The following is a 22357-nucleotide window of genomic DNA, read 5'->3' as shown; positions in this document are numbered from 1 at the left end:
AACCGCATCACATGTTCTGACGCTGCCCAACATGGCGGCAGCCATGATCGAATTTCCCCATTGAATATGCAAGTCAGCACTGCAGCGTCGGATGGGCCAGCGCTGCTGTGTTTAGAAATACGGAAGAAGAGAAAGGTATCAAGGGAGAAATGCGTCGAGCACAGACGGCATGCGGGGGCAGCAGCGGGGGCAAGAGGAACCAGCACGGCGTCGCGCACGGAAGAGGGCGAAAGAGGAGTCACCGTGGAACGTAACGGTCCCGGCCGGGCCTCCGCGGCCGCGCTCGAAGGTCATAGGAAACAGCGGGGAACGAAGCGGCCGGCGACTGCGCAGCTGTGTTTACAAAATGCACAAAAACACAGAAATGCATTTGAATGCCCAGGGGGGGATCGCGGGGTATCGGGACGAAGTCCGATGACCGGCACAAAAATAATGTGGATCGGAGGCCCAAACGGGGCAATCGGGGGGAACAATAAAGAAAGCCCGCCAATAGAAAGACGGCGGGCTTGGAGAAAGCTAACGGAGAAAGTGAACGAGCGGAGGATTAACGGCAGGAAGTAGATTTGCAAGGATTAACGGGCGCCTCTGGCACTATATAAGTAGGGCCCCTGGAGCGACGGCGTATGCCTGGGAGGTGAGCCACTCGGTCTGTTAACACGGATTAGGTGCCGGCCACGGCGAAAGGGCAAATCCAGCAAGCCAAAGGTTCCGAGTCCACGGCACCCCAAGCGGAGAACCAGCAACGGCAGAGGCGACGACGAGGGAGCAGCGGCAACAGGAGAGCAGCGACGACGAGGGAGCAGCGGCAACCGTAGAGCAGCGACGACGAGGGAGCAGCAGCGACGGACAGGCAGCGGCAGCAGAAGGCGACAAGCAGCAACACAGGCCCCGCAACCAGAGTCCGTGAGTCCGAACGAAGGGAACCGAGAGCCGTTTCGGCGCCAGGCACCAAGACCGCACGACCTGCCGGGCGCAAGCTTTGGGAGGGCGTGCGTATTGGCACCAACCCGGAGCGGGGATCGGGGATCGACGGACAGACAGCCGGTGAGATTCTCTTTATTGCTTTGTAAATTAATTGCAATAAAGTGGATTTATTTGAAAAGAAGCAATACCGTGTTATTTCTGGGCTCGGGCAATCACGTCGAATCTATAAATTCGGTGGAACGTACCCTCAACCTCTGTGAGCTAGCCGCGGCATTTGTTGCGAGCAAAACATAGCAAAACAGTTCGCTACACCTGGCGCCCAAACTACGTGATTGCTTTAGAGTCTAGGAATAACACTGCTTCAAGATGGGGAGGAAAAACTGGATCTACGCGCTTCGCAAAGAAGAGTTGTGCGAAGTGTGCAGAGAGCTCGGTCTCGCAGCGGATGGAACCGTGGAGATCATGAGGGCACTGGTGGCAAGGTGGGCCGACGAAAGAAAGGAGGATGAAGTGATGGTGGTCGCGCGGGGATTCGAGGAGAAGTTCGCGCAGAGGACCACGCCGAGGCAGAGAGCGGTGAGCGAATCGGAAAAGCTCATCCAAAGTCTGGCAGTGCCAGAAATGAAGAGCATGAGGAGCATGGAGCCACAAGCGCGGAAGCCAGTCCCGGTACAGGTGGATTATGCGAAGGTGACGAGACAAGTCCGAGAGTGGTCGTTCCGATTCGACGGAACAGGGGATCCTCTCGAGTTCGTGGACCGAGTAGCATGGTCTGCCAAAACATACGGGATGGATATAAACACAATCCCGCGAGCGATGCCCGAACTACTCCAGGGCAGAGCGCAAAAATGGTTCCTAATGAACGACGAGGAGTGGCTCACATGGAAGGAGTTCAGAAGGAGCTTCGAGGCCTTTTTCCTGCCAAAAGGATACTTCGAGAAATTGGCAGACCAGGTAAAGCAGAGGAAGCAACAGCGAGGAGAGCCTTTCAAAGAGTACATGGTGGACCTTCAGGCGCTGATGAAGCCGTTAGGAAAGTCCACAAAGGAGGTCATCGATAGGCTCGTGGAGAACTGCATGCCACGCATGAAGATGTTCATGAGACCCTACGCATGTGCATCACTCGAGGAGGTCATGGGTCTAGCCGAAGAATTCGAAGAGCTGGCTTTGGAAGAGGAGGTCTTCAATAGACAGTCCCCAGCGGTAGACAGAAGATGGCCAAAGGAGGAGTTGCACCATAAACCACCGGAGCAACAGAGCCATCCAGGACAGGGATGGGGGCAGAGATGGCAGCCGGAGGAGCATCGCCAAATGCCACAGCAACAGCAGCCGAGCCAGCAATGGGCAGGCCCAAGGCAACAACAGCCGAACCAACAATGGGCAGCAAACCAAATCCAAAGGCAGCCGAATATGCAGCGGGCAGCGACGCCTGGACAGGGACACGTAGAAAACCCAGCACAGGCGTGCAACAGATGCGGAGGCATGGGCCATTGGGCCAGCGGGTGCAGGAACCCCAGAATTTTGTTCTGCAGGATGTGCGGCGCAGTGGGGGTGAGAAGCACGGAATGCTGCCAGAGAGCGGGAAACGTGCAGCGATCCCAGTCATAGAGAGGAAGGCGGAGATCGCGAGGTGCTGCCTCTCAGAGATAGTTGGAGGATTAACCGGAGACGATCAGCAATTGGCGGCGGTCATCAAGGTCGGAGGAGCAGAAGTGAGGGCCATGGTGGACACCGGGGCAACGGCTAGCTTCATTTCAGAAAAGCTAGCAGAGGACCCGGGAATCGCCGGAGAACGGAAAGTTGGCCAACAGGAGCCACATAGAAACTCAAAGGGTAACTCAAAGGGTACTCCTAACAACTGTAAGCTTTGGCAACAAGAAAAAGGATTTGAATATGATAGTGTTGCCAGGCATGGGAGACAGCGCGGTGCTTGGATGGGATTTCCTCGCAGAATTCGGCACAACAATCAACTGCGCAGGCCACCAAGTCACGATCCCGAAGAGAGAGAGGTGGAGCGGATGCCTGGAGGATAGGCTGTCCATAGCGATAGCGGGACCCTCGGAGGAATGGGATCGCGAGCGGGACAAAAGGTTCATCGAAGAAGAGCTGGCGGCGTTCAGGAATCAGAAGGGTTGTTCAAACATAACCCAGCATAAAATCACGATGAAGGACGACATCCCAATTAAACAAAGATACTACCCAAAGAACCCCAAAATACAGGGGGAAATCAATGAAAAGGTGGAAGAACTGCTGGAGAAGGGATGCATCGAACCGTCAAACAGCGCCTACAGCTCACCCATTGTCATGGTGAAGAAGAAGACGGGCCAGTGGAGGATGTGCGTAGACTTTCGGCAGATAAACGCAAAGTCAGTGAAGGATGCGTACCCCATGCCCAGAATAAACTTCATTTTGGAGCAATTGAGGGAGGCAAAATTTTTCAGCAGCCTCGACCTGAAGGACGGCTATTGGCAAATCCCACTGGAGGAAGAGAGCCGGAAATACACGGCCTTTACGGTACCAGGGAAAGGTCTGTACCAGTGGAAGGTGATGCCGTTCGGACTACACTCGGCTTCGGCAACTTTTTAAAGGGCTCTAGACCAGGTCATAGGCTCCCCACGCATTCGCGTACCAGGACGATATAATAGTGATCGGGCGCACGAGGGAGGAGCACATGGCAAATTTAAGGGAAGTTTTCCGAAGACTGAAGGCGGCGAACCTAAGGATAAACACAGAGAAGTGCCATTTCTTCAGGAAAGAGCTTTTGTACCTAGGCCACCGGATAACGAGTCACGGAATTGGTATGGATCCGGGAAAAGTCGCAGCGATCACGGAATTGGAACCACCAACGAACGTGAAAGGGGTACGGCAGTTCATAGGAATGGCGTCGTGGTATCGACGGTTCGTTCCCGATTTCGCGGGGGTCGCAAAACCCTTGAACGATCTCCTGCGAAAGGGAACAAAGTGGGAGTGGACGTCGAGACAGCAAGAAGCGTTCGAAAAGTTAAAGTCGCGGTTAGCAGAGGACCCGGTGCTGGCATGCCCCGACTTCACGAAGAAGTTTGTACTGCAAACGGACGCCAGCGATTACGGCGTAGGCGCAGTGCTGACGCAGGACACGGATGAGGGCGAGCGAGTGGTCGCTTACGCCAGCCGAACGCTAATAGGCGCGGAGAAGAACTACTCGGCAACAGAGAAAGAGTGTCTTGCAATAGTCTGGGCAATTCGGCAAATGAGGCCATACCTGGAGGGATACCAGTTCGACGTGATAACGGATCACATGGAAGGATCGCGAGATGGGTTTTCGAGCTGCAGCAATACGATTACGTAATCAGCTATAGGAAAGGCAAGCTGAACGTAGTCGCGGATGCACTTTCCCGCCAGCCGATCGTGGAGAAGCTGAGGAGTGCCACAGCAACGGAAGACGCGGAATGCGTTTGGGTTGGCTCGCTGAAGAAGAAACTAAAAGAAAACCCACAGAAGTATCCGGAATACGTCGAGGAGGCAGGCCTGATTTACCGACATGTTCCACACAGAGCCGGAAGCGAGGAAGTGGCATCGTGGAAATTATGTGTGCCAATGTACATGAGGCAACAGGTGCTGAAGGAGAACCACGACGCACCAACAGCAGGACATTTAGGCGGAAGGAAAACAATTGCGAAGGTAGCAGCAAGGTACTTCTGGCCAGGGATGCAGAGGGACGTGAGGAAATACGTCAGGAAATGCGAGACATGCCTGCGCTATAAACCGAGCCAGATGCAGGCCGCGGGGAAGATGTTAACACAGGTCCCAGAGGAGCCGTGGGCGACGGTATGTGCAGACTTCGTGGGACCGTTGCCGAGGTCCAAGCATGGGAACACCATGCTACTAGTGATGATCGATCGGTTCTGAAAATGGACAGAAATGGTCCCAATGCGGAAAGCCACAACAGAGACGCTGCAGAAGGCAGTTCGTGAAAGGATCATCGCCAGGTACGGGGTGCCAAAGGTAATGGTGACGGACAATGGTGTTCAATTCACCAGCCGGAGCTTCAAAAAATTCCTCGAGGAGATCGGAGTTCGCCTCAGGAAAACCCGACGGAAAGGGCAAACCGGACGGTGAAGACGATGATCGCCCAGTTTGCAGGAAAAGACCAAAGGACGTGGGACGAGCACTGGCCAGAATTGATGCTGGCGGTGAACTCGAGCGTGTCGGACTCCACGGGATACTCTCCGTGCTTCATCACCCAAGGCAGAGAGCCAAGGATGCCGAAAGCAATTTTCGACCAGGGGGCATTGGGGACAGGAGAAGCCCAAGCCACTCCCTCAGAAAATGCGGAAAAATTAAAAGAAGTGTTCGAGCTGGTGCGGATAAACATGGAGCGCGCGGCGCAGGAGCAAGCTCGGCACTACAATCTAAGGAGGCGAGAGTGGAGCCCGAAGATCGGCGACATAGTGTGGGCGAAAGAACACCATCTATCTAAAGCGGCCGAAGGTTTTGCGGCGAAGCTAGCGCCGAGATACGACGGGCCATATGCAGTAACAAATTTCATTTCGCCGGTGATCGCCGTGCTACGTCACGGGATCACAAAGAAAGAGAGGAGAGCCCACATAAGCGAGCTAAAAGCCCAGGCGGAGGAATCGGCACCGAAGGCGTAGGATAGAAGTAAGAAGAGAGGGTACGATCACCAATAAGAAAAAAAAAACAATGGAAACTAGGAAAAAACCCGCAGGACACATATACAACCACGGATCGTTGGCGGTCCATAAATGCACCTGTAACTCAGAGTCGATAAGTGTCACCGACCTAGTTAACTACGGGATTATTGATAACTTTCAGACGAATGCAGTCCATAAATGATGCACCAAAAGAACAAAATAAAGACCAACAAAAAAATCCCCGTCAAGCTCCAAAAAGGAGAACACTCACACAATCACGGAATTACACGAATAACCGGAAAAAGGAGGAGACCCACAACGGGAGCATGGACATAGACGAAAGAACCGCAAGAACGGATCTGTGCCAGGCGGCGGGCCTATAAAAGGCAGCAGTGGACACCGGCCGGCTTTTTTCTACAAGACTACCATGGAAGCTACACAGACGCCGTAATCCCACGCCTCACCTATGGTCACCTCGGATGAGAGCGACCTGGAGATCCTGGATTTGCCAGGATGGGACGTCCGGCGGCTCCAATCGACGAGGAGGGTCCTCCGGGTGACGGCCCGGGGGCCAATGGAGTTACGGCGATCCCGGTGGGCAAAGCAAGGATGGAGGAGGAGGACCACCGGCCGAGCCAGGAACTTCAAGCGCTGAGGAGGAGGAGGAGGAGGAGGAGGAGGAGGAGCCAGGACCGGAGGAAGGCGGACGCTACCATGGCGCTGGCAAGGGCCAGGAGTAGGTTGGCCGAAGAGATGGTCGAAGAAGCGGTCCGCCGATGGAAGGCAGAGGCAGCGGCAGGACGTGCCGCGATGCTACAGAGAGCGGCGCGCCGGAGGTGCCAGCAGAGCAGGGCCACCCGGCGGGGCCGTTGGGAAGGAGGCGCAGGACGCGCGGATAAGGAGGATGACGGGGCCACGGGAGTGGCCAAGCCGGAAGTGGCAGCCGGCGAGGCCACCCACCCCGCACCCGCAGGAGCGGAAGGAGGAGGAGACAGAGGAGGAGCCGTGGACGCGAGGTCCTTGGGTGTGGCCAGCCCCGAAGGTGAGGCCGGAGCTGGAGAGGCAAGTCTCCTGCCCGGAGAAGAGGCCGCCGAGGCCGGTGCTCAAAAGAGCCGAGCAGGAGATGGAGGAGCAGTGCCCGAGCAAAACTGGCCGCCGGAGCTAAAGAGGAAGGTGGAGGAAGAGGCCCGGAGGAGGAAGGAAAAGCCGGGCAGGTGGAGCATTATCTGGCAGATCGGGCCAGAAAGTTTTCGGGTGCGCGGCGGCCAGAACGGGATACGCGATATAAATTTATTTTTATAATTAGCTAAGTTAACAGTATATTTATTTTAATTTTAAATTTCGTTGTATAAATTGGTTTCTTTTAGGAATTTGATGATTACTTTAATATTTTCTGCTGTTGGGTTCTTAAGATACTCAGTGGCTGGCCGATTTTTTAGTAGATTTTGCTTGTTCTGAGAGATTGCTGGGCAGGAATCTAAGATGTGTTCCATGTTTGTGGGGGTTGATGATTGACAGCGATAGCAGTTACGTTGGGTGTTGGGGTCGAGGAGGTGCTTGTGTGTTAAGCTTGTATGTCCTAGCCGAAGTCTTATAAATTTAATTTGGTCAATTCTGCTGATTTCTTCTTGTTGTATTTTAGAAAGTGCTGAAATGTGAGTGTTGTTAGTGTTAATGTTTTTGTACCATGTGTTGCATTTATTTATTAAAGTTTCTTTTTCTTGTATAAGTATATTTTTTAGCATTTTATTAATGTCCGTTATGTTTTCATTAGGCGTGTATATAAGTGGCATTTTTGTTGCCTCTCTTGCAGTTCTATCTGCAAGATCATTTCCTTTAATATTGGAGTGTCCTGAGATCCATAATATTTTTATTTTTGGTTGTTTAGTTTGTAGTAGTGATCGAATATATGTAGGGTATTTGTTTAAGTTTAGTGGGTTTTGGATGGCTTCGATCGCTCCAAGGGAGTCAGAGCAGATTACCGATTTCCCTCTTTTGGTGGTTGAGATCTTGATGGCTTCGAGGATTCCGATCATTTCTCCTGTTAGGATGGATGAGGAGGGCGGTAGAATTCCGTACCGCAAAACTTCTGTTTCAGTGGTTACAGCGAAGGCAGTGTTTGAATTTATTTTAGATCCGTCCGTGTAGATAAATGTGTGGTTTTTGTAGGTTTCTTTGATTTCAAAGAAAAGTTTCTGGAATGTGTCAGATGACGTGTTTGTTTTTTGTAGTTGTGCAGAGAGGTGTTGATTATGTTTTGGGGTAGTTGCCATGGTGGTTTGGTCTTGAATAGTTTCGTAGGTTTGAATGGGATGTTATGGAGTTGACAGTTCTCTATAGTTCGTTCTAGTGTTGAGGTCCATTTTTTGTTGTTGGTTTTTGGTTGGATGTGCTTGTGTAATGGTGTGTCTTTGGAGCGGGTAAGGTTTGTGAACAGTTTGGTTGTGAGGTGGTCGCGTTGTTGCTCGATTGATGGAATATTGGCCTCATAGAGTAGGTTGTGTGTTGGTGTGGTGCGAAAGGCGCCTAGGACTGTTCTGAGTGCTGCGTTTAATGTGGTTTTTAATTTGTTTAGAAAGTTTTTCGGGGTGTATCCATATATGTGAAAAGCGTAGTCTATTTTAGATATGAGTATTGATTTCGTAATGTTAAGTAGGGTGCTTGTGTTGCAGTTAAATTTGTGGCTGGTTAGGCATTTAATAATGTTATGTTTATTGGACAGAGATGGTATAAGAGAATTTATGTGTGAGCTCCAGTTGTACCTATTGTTTATGGTTAGTCCAAGTATTTTAAGTGATGTTACGTTTTTTATGTTAGAGTTTTGTGTTGTGATTGTGCAATTGCATCTGTGTTTTCTACAAATGTGTAGGTGTTGGCATTTTGTTTGAGATAGAGATGCGCCTGAGTAGCTTCCCCAATCATATATTTTCCTAAAAATATGGGTAAGATTTATGGTAGTGTTTTTCTGTTTTTTTAGATTGACTAATAAAAGAAAGTCGTCTGCGTATGCGCTGAATTTAATTTCTTTGTATATTGTGAGGATATTGGCAAGTTTATTGAATGCTATTAAGAATAGGACTACCGATATTGGCGATCCTTGTGGAATTCCATTTTCCAAGGGGTAGAAGTTTGAGATACTTGACCCTATTCGGACAGCTATCTTTCTATTTTTGGTGAAATTTATTATGTAGTTTATTATTTTGTGGCTACATTTCCATTCGATTAGTTGATCGACTATTGAGTGGATACCTACTCGGTCAAAAGCTCTTGCAAAGTCAAGAGAGATGAGTGAGGTATGTTTCCTGGTATTAAGCGACTTCGTAATGATGTGATCCGCATAGAGCAGATTATCTGAGGTCGATTTACCTTTTTTGAACCCATATTGGTGTGGGTGTAGGAGTTTATTGCTGTTTAGGTACCACCATAGTCTGTTTGCAATTATTTTGTCCAGAGTTTTCCCCACGCAGCAGTTGAGTGATATTTCCTTTATCCTTCTGAGCTTTTAATATAGGTATGATTAGGCTGGTTTTATAGGATTGAGGTATATAGTTATACCTCAGGTAGTTAAAAAAATATATACTTATTAAAATAAGAGAAAATATTTAAAAAAAAAGAAAAAAAAATGAAATGGAAAAAAAAAAGTTAGAAAAAATATGAAACATGCACGTCAGCACTGCAGCGTCGGATGGGCCAGCGCTGCTGTGTTTAGAAATACGGAAGAAGAGAAAGGTATCAAGGGAGAAATGCGTCGAGCACAGACGGCATGCGGGGGCAGCAGCGGGGGCAAGAGGAACCAGCACGGCGTCGCGCACGGAAGAGGGCGAAAGAGGAGTCACCGTGGAACGTAACGGTCCCGGCCGGGCCTCCGAGGCCGCGCTCGAAGGTCATAGGAAACAGCGGGGAACGAAGCGGCCGGCGACTGCGCAGCTGTGTTTACAAAATGCACAAAAACACAGAAATGCATTTGAATGCCCAGGGGGGGATCGCGGGGTATCGGGACGAAGTCCGATGACCGGCACAAAAATAATGTGGATCGGAGGCCCAAACGGGGCAATCGGGGGGAACAATAAAGAAAGCCCGCCGATAGAAAGACGGCAGGAAGTAGATTTGCAAGGATTAACGGGCGCCTCTGGCACTATATAAGGAGGGCCCCTGGAGCGAATCGGGGCCGAGTCTTCTAGGGAAGCTGGGAGAGTGAGTGAAAGACCCCCCGTGGGTACGTCTGCCATTCAAGTTGGAAAGCTTCCTTGAAGAGTTAGGAGTACAGGCTGAAGGACCCCCCGTGGGTAAGTCCGACAGTCTTCAGTGCGGGCTGTTAAAGCGAGTGAGCAAGGATATACGAAAATAGCTTAAGGACCCCCTGTGGGTAAGTCCGGCGGCGGTACGCGCATCGAATCGAGCGAGGAGTCAGGGAAAAGAATCAAGGATCCGCGGCAAAGCTGAGGCCCAAGGGTAAAAGAGTCGGGTGGAGTTATTCCCGGACACGACAGGTATCCTGGTGTAGTGGCGGCAACGACGGATCAGCCTGGCGTACGCCTTGTCTGCTCCTGACCGTTCGATCCAGGTGTGATCCTGTAACGCGAGGGATAGCCAACCCGGGAACTCAAGCCCAATAGTGAAACCAGGCAGGGACACCCCGGGAAGTCAAGAGAATCCCGATCCAGGCGCTGGAGCGTATGCACAGCGATCCACCTGGAGTCAAAGGAGACGCGACGCCCAAACCTCTGGCCTACCATAGATCCGGCGGGGTGTAGGCACGCAGGTGTTTGGAGGCGAGTGGCGAACGCGACCGGGGGCGCGTCCTGTAGGGTAGGAAGGCCCTTCGTGCCCTGATCCGGCCGCTAAGCAGCGAGGAGCATATCCTGCCCGGCGTATGCCTGGGAGGTGAGCCACTCGGTCTGTTATCACGGATTAGGTGCCGGCCACGGCGAAAGGGCAAATCCAGCAAGCCAAAGGTTCCGAGTCCACGGCACCCCAAGCGGAGAACCAGCAACGGCAGAGGCGACGACGAGGGAGCAGCGGCAACAGGAGAGCAGCGACGACGAGGGAGCAGCGGCAACCGTAGAGCAGCGACGACGAGGGAGCAGCAGCGACGGACAGGCAGCGGCAGCAGAAGGCGACAAGCAGCAACACAGGCCCCGCAACCAGAGTCCGTGAGTCCGAACGAAGGGAACCGAGAGCCGTTTCGGCGCCAGGCACCAAGACCGCACGACCTGCCGGGCGCAAGCTTTGGGAGGGCGTGCGTATTGGCACCAACCCGGAGCGGGGATCGGGGATCGACGGGAGGACGAGCGGTCGGTCGGCTGAGCCAGACAGCCGGTGAGATTCTCTTTATTGCTTTGTAAATTAATTACAATAAAGGGGATTTATTTGAAAAGAAGCAATACCGTGTTATTTCTGGGCTCGGGCAATCACGTCGAATCTACAAATTCTGTGGAACGTACCCTCAACCTCTGTGAGCTAGCCGCGGCGTTTGTTGCGAGCAAAACATAGCAAATCAGTTCGTTACACTCCCCTTATAGAGGATGCCCCATTTTGCACGGTATATCACGAGAAAGCTAATTTTTTGCTTAATCGAATACCGGTAGTTCCATTCAAATCGCTCCCTACGATTCGATGGAATTAAGTCTTGAAATTTTTACATACTTAACAGGTGCTTAACAGCACAATGTTGTTAAAGCTCAACAGCCACATGTGTTGGCCTATTTCCAACACTGAATGGGCGCCATTCCCATTTTCATTTTACAGTTGGGAAGATGTCGATCTATATTAAAAACTGCGTAAGTAATAATAATACATTATTTAGTATTATACGTTCGTATAATGCAATCATTCGTTTTATTTTTCAGAACGTTGCATTGTACGAGAATGTGCCACGCCGTGGTCGCCGGGCCCCGGGACTGGCACAAGGACGGGCCCCGGGAGCTGCCCGCGGACGGGGCTCGGGAGCGCCGCCAGGCCAGCTCCGACGTTGGCCACGGCGTGCTCGGAACCTTGCACCGCCAGAAGGAACAGCAGCAGGACAAGCAGAAGCAGGACCAGCAGCAGCAGGACCAGCAGCAGCTGAACCAGCAGCAGCAAAACCAGCAGCAGCAGGACCAGCAGTAGCTGAACCAGCAGCAGTCGAACTTGCAGCAGAAGATGGTGCCGAACTTGCCGGTGCAGAAAACGTCTGATTGGCCGATCAATAAAATATATGTTACCAAGAAAATAAATTAAAAATAAAATGAAAAAAAAATAGAAAAAAAATCCAAAGGAATAATTTACATTTTATTTTTATGTGTTATTTTTTAGGTGTTATTTTATTATTCTCGTTTCTTCAGCCAGCCAGAATAGCCAGCAGCCCGTTGGGATTGGAGAGGAATGCGGGCGTGTCGACAGTCACATAGTTATGCAGAGCCGTCATAATGTCGATGAAGTAGTCGATGTCGTCCTTCTTGAATACCTGGTAGATCAGTTCCAGCATCTGCCTCGTCTCGGGCGAGATGGACTTGGCCGTCAAAATTTAAAATATAGATCTTCATTGGGAGAGAATCCCAACCCACCAGTAATGTTGTGCTGGAAAGTTTGTCCCACCACATTGATAACAATTGGATGAAGATTGAGGAGGACGTCGGGATGCTTCTCCATCACACTGAGCAGAGTCTCGATGGTGTTGAGCAGACTCATGGCGGTGATGGCCTTCTTGTCGGATCCCTCCTCGGACTCCAGCACCTGGCTGAAGGTGGTTGCCAAGTGCTGGCAAATCTCGGTGGCCACCGGCAACAGTTGCTCCGTTCTTCGCGAACACGATCTTCTGCATCACGTTGGTCAGATCTTCGTTCTCGGTTTCACGAATAATGGTGAGCAACTCCTTGGTGATGTCCCTAATCTGACCCTTAACGGATTGGGTCGCCTCGTCCTGGGATGAGAGGAAAATCTGCAGGCCAATGACCGCCTCCACTTTAAAGGGCAGTTCCTTGTCCGTTAGCAGGGCGTTCGTGGTCAGCCGCATGATCTCGGCCAGGTCATGGGGATTCTTTATCTGCACTTCGCAGAAATAGTGCAGAACCCAACATGCACGCGCCCGCATATGGCCGGCGGGATTCTGGAACTCCGGGAAAACGTATGTGGTTAGCATAGATTCCACTTGGTCCCGCTATTGATCCTTCTTCAGCAGGACATCCGCTAATGTTCCAATCATGTGCGGGGCACCATCCTTTTGCTTGTAGTCCGCATTCGGCGACGTGATGACCTGCATAATTGTGCTCATGGCCTTGCGTTTCTTGCACATGGAATGCAGCATGAATTGGGCAGCCATAACTGGAGTGGCATAGTCCTCAAATATATCTGAAAATTAGGGAATTAAGTAGGTTATTTTGTTTCAAAAGATTTCTATTATTTACCAAACTTCAGGCGGATATACTCGTAGGGATCGTTCTGCCCCAGGTCCTGATCGGAGTCGGTGAATGACATGATGGGGAATATCGCATCCTGAATAACTGCCACTATGTGCGGCACTATGTGCGGCTAAAAAGTGTAATAACGTAAATAATATTATTATTAGGGATTAGGGATAAAGTGGCAGGTACTTACGCATTCTTCAGATAGGTATAATTCCAGTACTGGTCGAGGATCTTGAGAAACAACCCCAGGACACCTAGGCTGAACGTTGGCGACCACTCAGCTAATTTTAGGTAATTTTCACTAACTACGTTGCTGAGACTTCCATACCTAAAAAAGAAAAACAGAAAAATTAATGTTTTCGGCAAACAATTTGTGATTCTTTGGGAAACTTACCATTCGAACATGCGAACCATGATGTGGAGAGCCCACTTCTTGGTCTTCCAGTAGGCGAATTTGGTGTGCTCATCATCGTCCAAATGGGAGCTATCGGACACATCCCAATCAGCAATTTGGCGACAAATCTCCATCCACTGAGAGAAAATCTCCTTGGGGGTGAGGCAGGCTGTACTGCGTAAGGGCGAAGTAGATCTTAAGGATGTGCTTCTGGAGCAGCACCGACTGCTCGGTCAGGAGGCGCACCATCAGCGCACCAACATCGGCAGCAAGAGCTTCATGGCCTCGTTCATGGGCGTTCACTCCTCGCTCCGCTTGTACTCGTAGGTCTTCACCGGCTGGTACATGTTCATTAGGGCGCCACTCCAGCCGTTGACATCATGATTCTGCAGATAGATAGCTGATGTGTCCACCACCTGGGGTTATAGTCCCGGAAGTCCCTCTTGATGATGTGATTCACGCAGACAAGAGTTTAATTCTAAAATGAAAGTCACATTAGATGAAGTCGAAGTGAAATCTACTAATCTTACCTGACCAAGCCGACCACACGGCAATGTTGTGGAAGGGCGGAATAATGGGCCTCATTCTCCTCCGCTCCGTCGGGACTGGCTCCTATCGAGATGGCCGTAGCACTGACCTTTAGCCGAAGTCCCGTGGCACAGATTTCCAAAGAGCCCAAGCTGAGTTTCTATAAGATTACGATGATTATGATATGAGTTATTTCAAAATTCCATGTGTAGTACCCACCTTATTGGCCAACTCCGACAGATACAGCTGACGCAGTGGCTCCTGCAAACTGGTCACTTGCAGGCTCGTCACTTTGTCTTTCAGCGGTAGTGATCTCAGGCAGGTGACATCGACGCTACAAATGGCGTCCTTGGCCTGCACAATGTTGCTGATCCGCAAGCCACGTCCCCTTGAGCACCCACTGTAGTGGGACGAAAAATAGTTCGAATCACTGCTACCAATGCGGGATTCCGAGTTGCGGGAGCGCTAAGTGCCAGAGAATTCAGCCCAACTGGAGGGTGATCCTATGCGCATCAGCTTCTTTTGCCTGCCACATATAATAAATATTTTAAAATCATTTAAAAGTGAATACAAAACACCTTACCTAAAATCAGCAGCTGCTGAGATGCGAGATCCGAGGATCAGCCACTCAATGTTCATCTATGTTCATCTATGCCTGGTACTCTGTGATCTCTGTGATAGAACGAAAAGCAAAATAATAATGGAACTCTGTGATCTTCTGTTTCAGCAGCAGGGCTAGATGGTAGAAGGTAAAGCTGGAAAATTAGTAGAGAAATAAGAATCAGAACTATAACGAATACTTGCCCGATAGTATGGACAACATGGAACTCTTCAAAGGAGCAAAAGCACATAGCCGCGTAGAGAAGCGAAGCAGCCGCTCCAAGTTGGTGGTTGGGATGCAATTGGAGGTCTGACGGAGCCAAGGCTTCCACTAGCTTGGCAATCTGGCCGCTATGCGGGTGCAAGTGAGCGGACCACAGTCCGCGGGGCGATTCCGGGGCCCGTCCGCGTGGGGCTCCCGGGGCCCGTCCTCGTGCCACATTCTCGTACAATGCAACGTTCTGAAAAATAAAACGAATGATTGCATTATACGAACGTATAATACTAAATAATGTATTATTATTACTTACGCAGTTTTTAATATAGATCGACATCTTCCCAACTGTAAAATGAAAATGGGGAATGGCGCCCATTCAGTGTTGGAAATAGGCCAACACATGTGGCTGTTGAGCTTTAACAACATTGTGCTGTTAAGCACCTGTTAAGTATGTACAAATTTCAAGACTTAATTCCATCGAATCGTAGGGAGCGATTTGAATGGAACTACCGGTATTCGATTAAGCAAAAAATTAGCTTTCTCGTGATATACCGTGCAAAATGGGGCATCCTCTATAAGGGGAGATAATGGGGAAATTCAAATTCGGTCATGGCAGGCTCCGTGTTGGGCAGCGTCAACACATGTGATGCGGTTATGGGTCCAGTATTGGTCAATTGGGTTCAGAAAATTTCAAGACTTTGTTTCCATCGAATCGTAGGGAGCGATTTGAATGGAACTACCGGTATTCGACTAAGCAAAATATTAGCTTTCTCGTGATATACCGTGCAAAATGGGACATCCTCTATAAGGGGAGATAATGGGGAAATTCGATCATGGCTGCCGCCATGTTGGGCAGCGTCAGAACATGTGATGCGGTTATGGGTCCAGTATTGGTCAATTGGGTTCAGAAAATGTCATGACTTGATTCCATCGAATCGTAGGGAGCGATTTTGATAGAAATAATTTATTCGATTCAGAAAAAAATTAGTTTTACAATGGTATACCGTGCAAAATGGGGCATCCTCCATAAAGAAAGCATGTGGGGCCATTCAAATTTAACATTGGCGCGATTTGTGTTGGGAACAATTTAATGCAAATAGTCTCTTTAAATTATATGAAAAATTAGCTTTGCAACGGCATACCATGCATAATGGGGCATCCTCTGTAAAGGACTCAATAATCATATTCATGCCCAACAGAGGCGGTCTGTAGATTTGGAACTTGTGGATTTTTGCTCCAGATATACTAGAAAAGGTGATACATCGTCTCAACTACCGTGCATATGGGGGCATCCTCTTAGAGCTTCACAATATTAAAAACAATTTTTGGTGGTCATTTTTGTATGGGCTGTTAACGTGATTGGCCCACTTTTATCCGATTTTCTTCAAAACGTAGGGAGCGATTTTTATGAAGCTTTCAGGTATTACCCTCAATATTTTGACCTATTAGCTGCAATATCGGACTTTTTTAAAATTTTTTTTAAGTCGAGTTTTTTGAGAGCAAAATCTTTGTTGAGGGAAAAAATTTCCTCTCTCAACTCGGGGTGGGTGATGTAAAGAAGCAAAAGGTGTAAAAATCTTTTTCCCAATAAATTAATTCAGTAAACAAGAAAGGAAAGCTAACTTCGGGCTCAGCCGAAGTTTATATACCCATTCAGTTGAGTCGTAGTCCGCTAGGTGGCGCCACGCATCTTATATTATTAGATATATAGCGGATCGTATATAGTCGGCCGATCTTTTTGAAATTTGGCATATCGAATTATTTTGCCCAAGGGGGAATCCATTGAAACTCCCATCCTTCTAACTTGAAAAACAACCAAGATATGGCATTTCCGATCAATCAGTTATATGACAGCTATAGGATATAGACGACCGATCCCGGCTGTTCCGACTTATATACTGCCTGCAAAGGAAAGAAGGGTGTGTGCAAAGTTTCGATAGCTTTAAAATTAAGAGATTAGTTTGGGTAGAAACGGACAGACGGACAGATGGACATGCTCATATCGACTCAGGAGGTGATCATGATGAAAAATATATGTATATATTTTATAGGGTTGCACACTTTTTGACCAAAATTATAATACCCTCTGCACGGGTATAATAAATAAATTCTCAATAACAAAAACCCAAAAAATAATACAAATATAATATATTACTTATTTATTTTTAGAAGCTTTTAAATTATTTATTTTTAGCCAAAAAAATGTTTGGTGAGGTAAATTCTTAAAGTATATATATAATACAGTATTATACAGTTATACAGTATAGTATAGTACAGTTTGTACTTTACAAACAAATAATATTTTTTTTTGTTGAAGGTAGCAATTCTCTGTTATTTTAAATAAATTATATTTAATTAAAAGTAAGGATAAATTATTACAATAGAGATTCAATCAATTTATTAAATGTAAATTACACCATGAAAAATTACTAAGTTACATATAGGGATAATAATTACGAAAATAGATTATAATTTTAAAAACACCATGAAAATAATCATGTTCCGCAATATTAGATCTAACTAGAAAGGAATGCTAACTTCGGGTGGATCTGAAGTTGATATACCCTTGCAGTTATGTAGCAGCTTATATAATTATATACAGTTGGCCGATCCTCATGAGAATTTCACCATCAAATCAATTTTCTAATAAAAATGTTTAAAACAACCCTGTTGTACTATTAATAGTTTTTAATAGCCGAATAAATACACGCGTTTTAAATCAGTGTTTCAATATATTTATTTTGGGTTCAATTTAACCCTAATGTATGCGGCTCCAATCAACTCCAAATCACAACAAACGCAAAAACCAAGAGCTTGCGCAGAAGCTCAACCAAAGCTCCCCAAAGCGCATACGCTACAAATAACAATAAAGCGCATGCGAAACTGGGAGACAAAACAGAGACGAAAACATGCTGATAACAACAGCTGCAGCTTAGCATATTATAATTATTTTATATGCATTCTTTTGTGGCTGCTTGGCCCATCAAACCCGAAGCATCTTTAAAAATAGCAATGTTATGCCATTTCCGATGGTTCAGTTATATGGCAGATATAGGATATCCTTATCGGTCAAATCGGATCAAATCGGATTACTTTGCCCAAAATGAAATCTGTACCGAGTCCCATCTTTTTAACTTAAAAAACACCAAAGAGACAGCCGGCATGGGTGACAAATTTCCGCAGTCTCAGAAGAGAAAGCTTCTGAAGGTAGTTATTGACCACCTTTGAGATTCGTTGTAAGTGCACTACAGAGTGACTAGAAGTTAAGACTTTCTGGGTTCTATTTTAAAGGGTTCTCCAGAGGGTTCTTCATAGAAACTTAACTAATAAATTTAAACAACAGACAAATAGAAATTAATACTAAAGTTCAAAACCAAATCAACTTACTAACAACTGCAGTCAATCAGATTCTGAAATCAGCCAAAGTTTTACAAATCGAAAGTTGCTATTTACCCGGTCACCCAACACGATGTAATCCTTTGGTTAAAGGACGACGTCGTTGCAGAATGTGGAAGAGAGGTCCACCAAATAAGGAATAACGTTCTGCCGGCTTGCAGTAAGCAGCTCATGCGGCATAGATCTACATAAAGAAGGAGTTGCACACTATGAAGTCCAGCCAAGCAACTTGCTTCCAATCACGTGGGTGAGGGTTCCATCATTATCAAAAACCCTATATGTCAATCACAACAATATTCGGAAGAAAGCTCAAAGAGTGGCGAGTTCACCAATATAGAATATAACCTTCAGCCACAAAGTTTAAGGTAGTAGACCAATGTGATGGGTTTCAAAAATCGAATTTTTTTTTCTACATTTTTTGAAAGAACCACATTTCAAAAACATGCTCTTAAATTTTCAGACCAAAATTTAGAATATTGTTAAAGTTATTGGCAAAACAAGAGAGCGCGCCGTAGTGAGTATGAACGCGTGTCGAAACTTTGAACGCGTTTTTCTCGAAACCAGGTTTTTGAAATTTCGGGGAAGCACTGACTTAAAACTATTCAACCGATTTGGCTTAAAATTTAACTGAATATTCTACATACACATATCTAAATACCTAACCTTTAAAACATTTAAATTTCGAATAATAAATTGATTTTTTCAAACATTTTATCAACGGAAAAACTTCGATTTTGAGTACTTTTTTTTTCAAAACTCCAACATAAATATACAATTTCTCACTTTCTATGTATATTAATGGTTTGTTCATTAGAATAGGGTCTACATAATAATAATTTCTTTGATTTTTTAAATTCTGATGACTACGGAAGGCTGTGTGCTTCCCCGAAACAGCTCACCATTCTTTCGTGACCTCTACTTCAACAGAAAATACTGTTAATAATTTAAAGTATAATTAAGTCAACTAAATTTTTTTGTACCCTAGAAATTATTAAAATAAACATGTAAAAATTACAAGACAATCGCATTTTATTTTCTTGTTAAAAAAAAATTTCAAAAAAACGTCCAAATTTGGGCCGTCACATTGGTCTACTACCTTAAAGGTTCCCTTACCTTTATCGTTTGAATGAACGTAACCTGAGTTTCATGCACAAGTCAATGGAGAAAAAGTCAATGATACTAATGCGCATCGGATAGTACTAGCCATAATTGCAGTATTCTGCGTGTTGACTTGCATCTTGCTGACCTATCATCGAGTCATCGTGGCAAGAAGATCCGCAGCCACGCTCATGGAGCCGATCGCCGAAATAGGGTCGGCCGAGGGCGAGCAGCCAAACTCATGAAGGTGATCGCCGAAATAGGGTAGGCCGAGGGCGGCCTCAATTTTGAAGGGGGAGAAGTTAACAATAGTTAATGTTGAGCTATCAGAATTTTGATAGCGACCGAATTAATACACAATCAACAATTCGATTTCAATATTTTTATTGGGTCAATTTAACCCCAAAACAAATTCCGCCGCCGGTCCAAAACAATGCCGAATTACCAGTCATAAAACCTAAGAGCTTTCGCAGAAGCTCCACCAAAGCTTCCAAACTGCATGCGCTACAAAAGAACAACAAAGCGCATGCGAATCTGGGAGAAACAAAGAATATGGAGCAGCTGATAACGGGCAATTAGTGGACCGCTTCGGCTGGTTACACTGAAAGAATAGAAATAGAAATAGTTATGATTTTTGATGCTGGCACAAGTCCCAACATCCTCCCCCCGTTAAATTCCATCTTTCAACAAAAAAATCCTTAGGGGCATGGGGCAGCTTCATCACATAATATTGCTGATGATCTCAAGGTCCATAATTCTCAGTTGCAGGCTGCCGTGTCCATCCAGATCCAGAGAGCGCTCGAGCCAAGCGTCAACAGAGTGGCGAGAGTGGAAGGAAACATCTTTCCGAAATTGCGCGTAGGCGCACCTTTCGATTGCAGGATCGGGAGCCTTCACGGCTGGAGCAGCAGCCACCTTGGCAGCTGCAGACGGCGGCAGCAGCGATGCGGACGACCTCCCCCCATTGGAAGGGTGCAGGCTAGAGTTCAGAATGGAGTCAGACCTGGGTGCTGACTTAATCGGCAACGGTGACAATAATCCAAATCCCGAGCCAGATAAGGGATTAAGTACAGCAGCTTCAGAAAATCCATCGCAGACAACTGCCAGATGCGACGTTGAAATAGCGATCACGGGGGGAGCGGTGGATAGCAGGGGCACTGATGAGACGCAATGGCCCACGTCCTGGCTATCGTGATCGTTGTTCAAGGTTTGTTCCAACTTCAAATCCCGAGAACCCGATTGGATGTCGCGGTCCAGCGGGTAATCCTGACTGCATGAGCGACGATTTTCCAACAGACCATCCTGCACCTTCACCACCGCTATGGTTGGTTCTGCCATTGACGAAGCAGTGGGACCATTGGGGCCGTCGAGACAAGTGGAGTGTGCAGGTACCCTCATGGAGTGCTTTGCCATTCCCACCTGAATGTCAAAGCGCACATCAGCGGCAAGCTGGGAGAACTTCCAGCATAATTCACTCCCAACTTCAACAGAGCTCAATCGCTCTAACTCATCCTGGAGTGTGGTAAATTTCTTGCGCAACGAAATTTCCAACGGCTCCAGTACCATGATGGTCAAATCTTCCTTCTGAACTGCAGCCTTGACCTTGTTATGCAGGGCTTCCATCTCCTGGTAGGTCACCTCTGCTCTTCGCCGCAAAAGCCTTTCCCTGCTTGCAGGGACCGAGGCACTAGCTACATCTCCAGACTCCATTATGCAATTTGTTTTTGTGCAAGGTCCAATGCAATGGAAACAACAGCAACAAGTTTTCCTTTGCAAGGTTTCCTTTAAGCACTTTAATGATCACAAATCAATTAGAGCGCGATCACGTCGGGGTCACCAATGTTGAGCTATCAGAATTTTGATAGCGACCGAATTAATACACAATCAACAATTCGATTTCAATATTTTTATTGGGTCAATTTAACCCCAAAACAAATTCCGCCGCCGGTCCAAAACAATGCCGAATTACCAGTCATAAAACCTAAGAGCTTTCGCAGAAGCTCCACCAAAGCTCCCAAACTGCATGCGCTACAAAAGAGCAACAAAGCGCATGCGAATCTGGGAGAAACAAAGAATATGGAGCAGCTGATAACGGGCAATTAGTGGACCGCTGCGGCTGGTTACACTGAAAGAATAGAAATAGAAATAGTTATGATTTTTGATGCTGGCACAAGTCCCAACATCCTCCCCCCGTTGAATTCCATCTTTCAACAAAAAAATCCTTAGGGGCATGGGGCAGCTTCATCACATAATATTGCTGATGATCTCAAGGTCCATAATTCTCAGTTGCAGGCTGCCGTGTCCATCCAGATCCAGAGAGCGCTCGAGCCAAGCGTCAACAGAGTGGCGAGAGTGGAAGGAAACATCTTTCCGAAATTGCGCGTAGGCGCACCTTTCGATTGCAGGATCGGGAGCCTTCACGGCTGGAGCAGCAGCCACCTTGGCAGCTGCAGACGGCGGCAGCAGCGATGCGGACGACCTCCCCCCATTGGAAGGGTGCAGGCTAGAGTTCAGAATGGAGTCAGACCTGGGTGCTGACTTAATCGGCAACGGTGACAATAATCCAAATCCCGAGCCAGATAAGGGATTAAGTACAGCAGCTTCAGAAAATCCATCGCAGACAACTGCCAGATGCGACGTTGAAATAGCGATCACGGGGGGAGCGGTGGATAGCAGGGGCACTGATGAGACGCAATGGCCCACGTCCTGGCTATCGTGATCGTTGTTCAAGGTTTGTTCCAACTTCAAATCCCGAGAACCCGATTGGATGTCGCGGTCCAGCGGGTAATCCTGACTGCATGAGCGACGATTTTCCAACAGACCATCCTGCACCTTCACCACCGCTATGGTTGGTTCTGCCATTGACGAAGCAGTGGGACCATTGGGGCCGTCGAGACAAGTGGAGTGTGCAGGTACCCTCATGGAGTGCTTTGCCATTCCCACCTGAATGTCAAAGCGCACATCAGCGGCAAGCTGGGAGAACTTCCAGCATAATTCACTCCCAACTTCAACAGAGCTCAATCGCTCTAACTCATCCTGGAGTGTGGTAAATTTCTTGCGCAACGAAATTTCCAACGGCTCCAGTACCATGATGGTCAAATCTTCCTTCTGAACTGCAGCCTTGACCTTGTTATGCAGGGCTTCCATCTCCTGGTAGGTCACCTCTGCTCTTCGCCGCAAA

The 22357-nt window shown here is 47.6% G+C and overlaps 1 pseudogene; it reads right to left on the bottom strand.

Moving 5' to 3' along the window:
* Positions 1-11860: 11860 nt before the first annotated feature.
* On the bottom strand, positions 11861-13922 carry LOC6505451 (annotated as a pseudogene).
* Positions 13923-22357: the final 8435 nt, after the last annotated feature.

The sequence above is a fragment of the Drosophila ananassae genome (genome assembly GCF_017639315.1).
Source record: "Drosophila ananassae strain 14024-0371.13 chromosome 4 unlocalized genomic scaffold, ASM1763931v2 tig00000054, whole genome shotgun sequence".
Taxonomy (NCBI): Eukaryota; Metazoa; Arthropoda; class Insecta; order Diptera; family Drosophilidae; genus Drosophila; species Drosophila ananassae.
The sequence above is the reverse complement of the archived record's forward strand: the minus strand, read 5'-3'. Positions and strand labels throughout refer to the sequence as shown.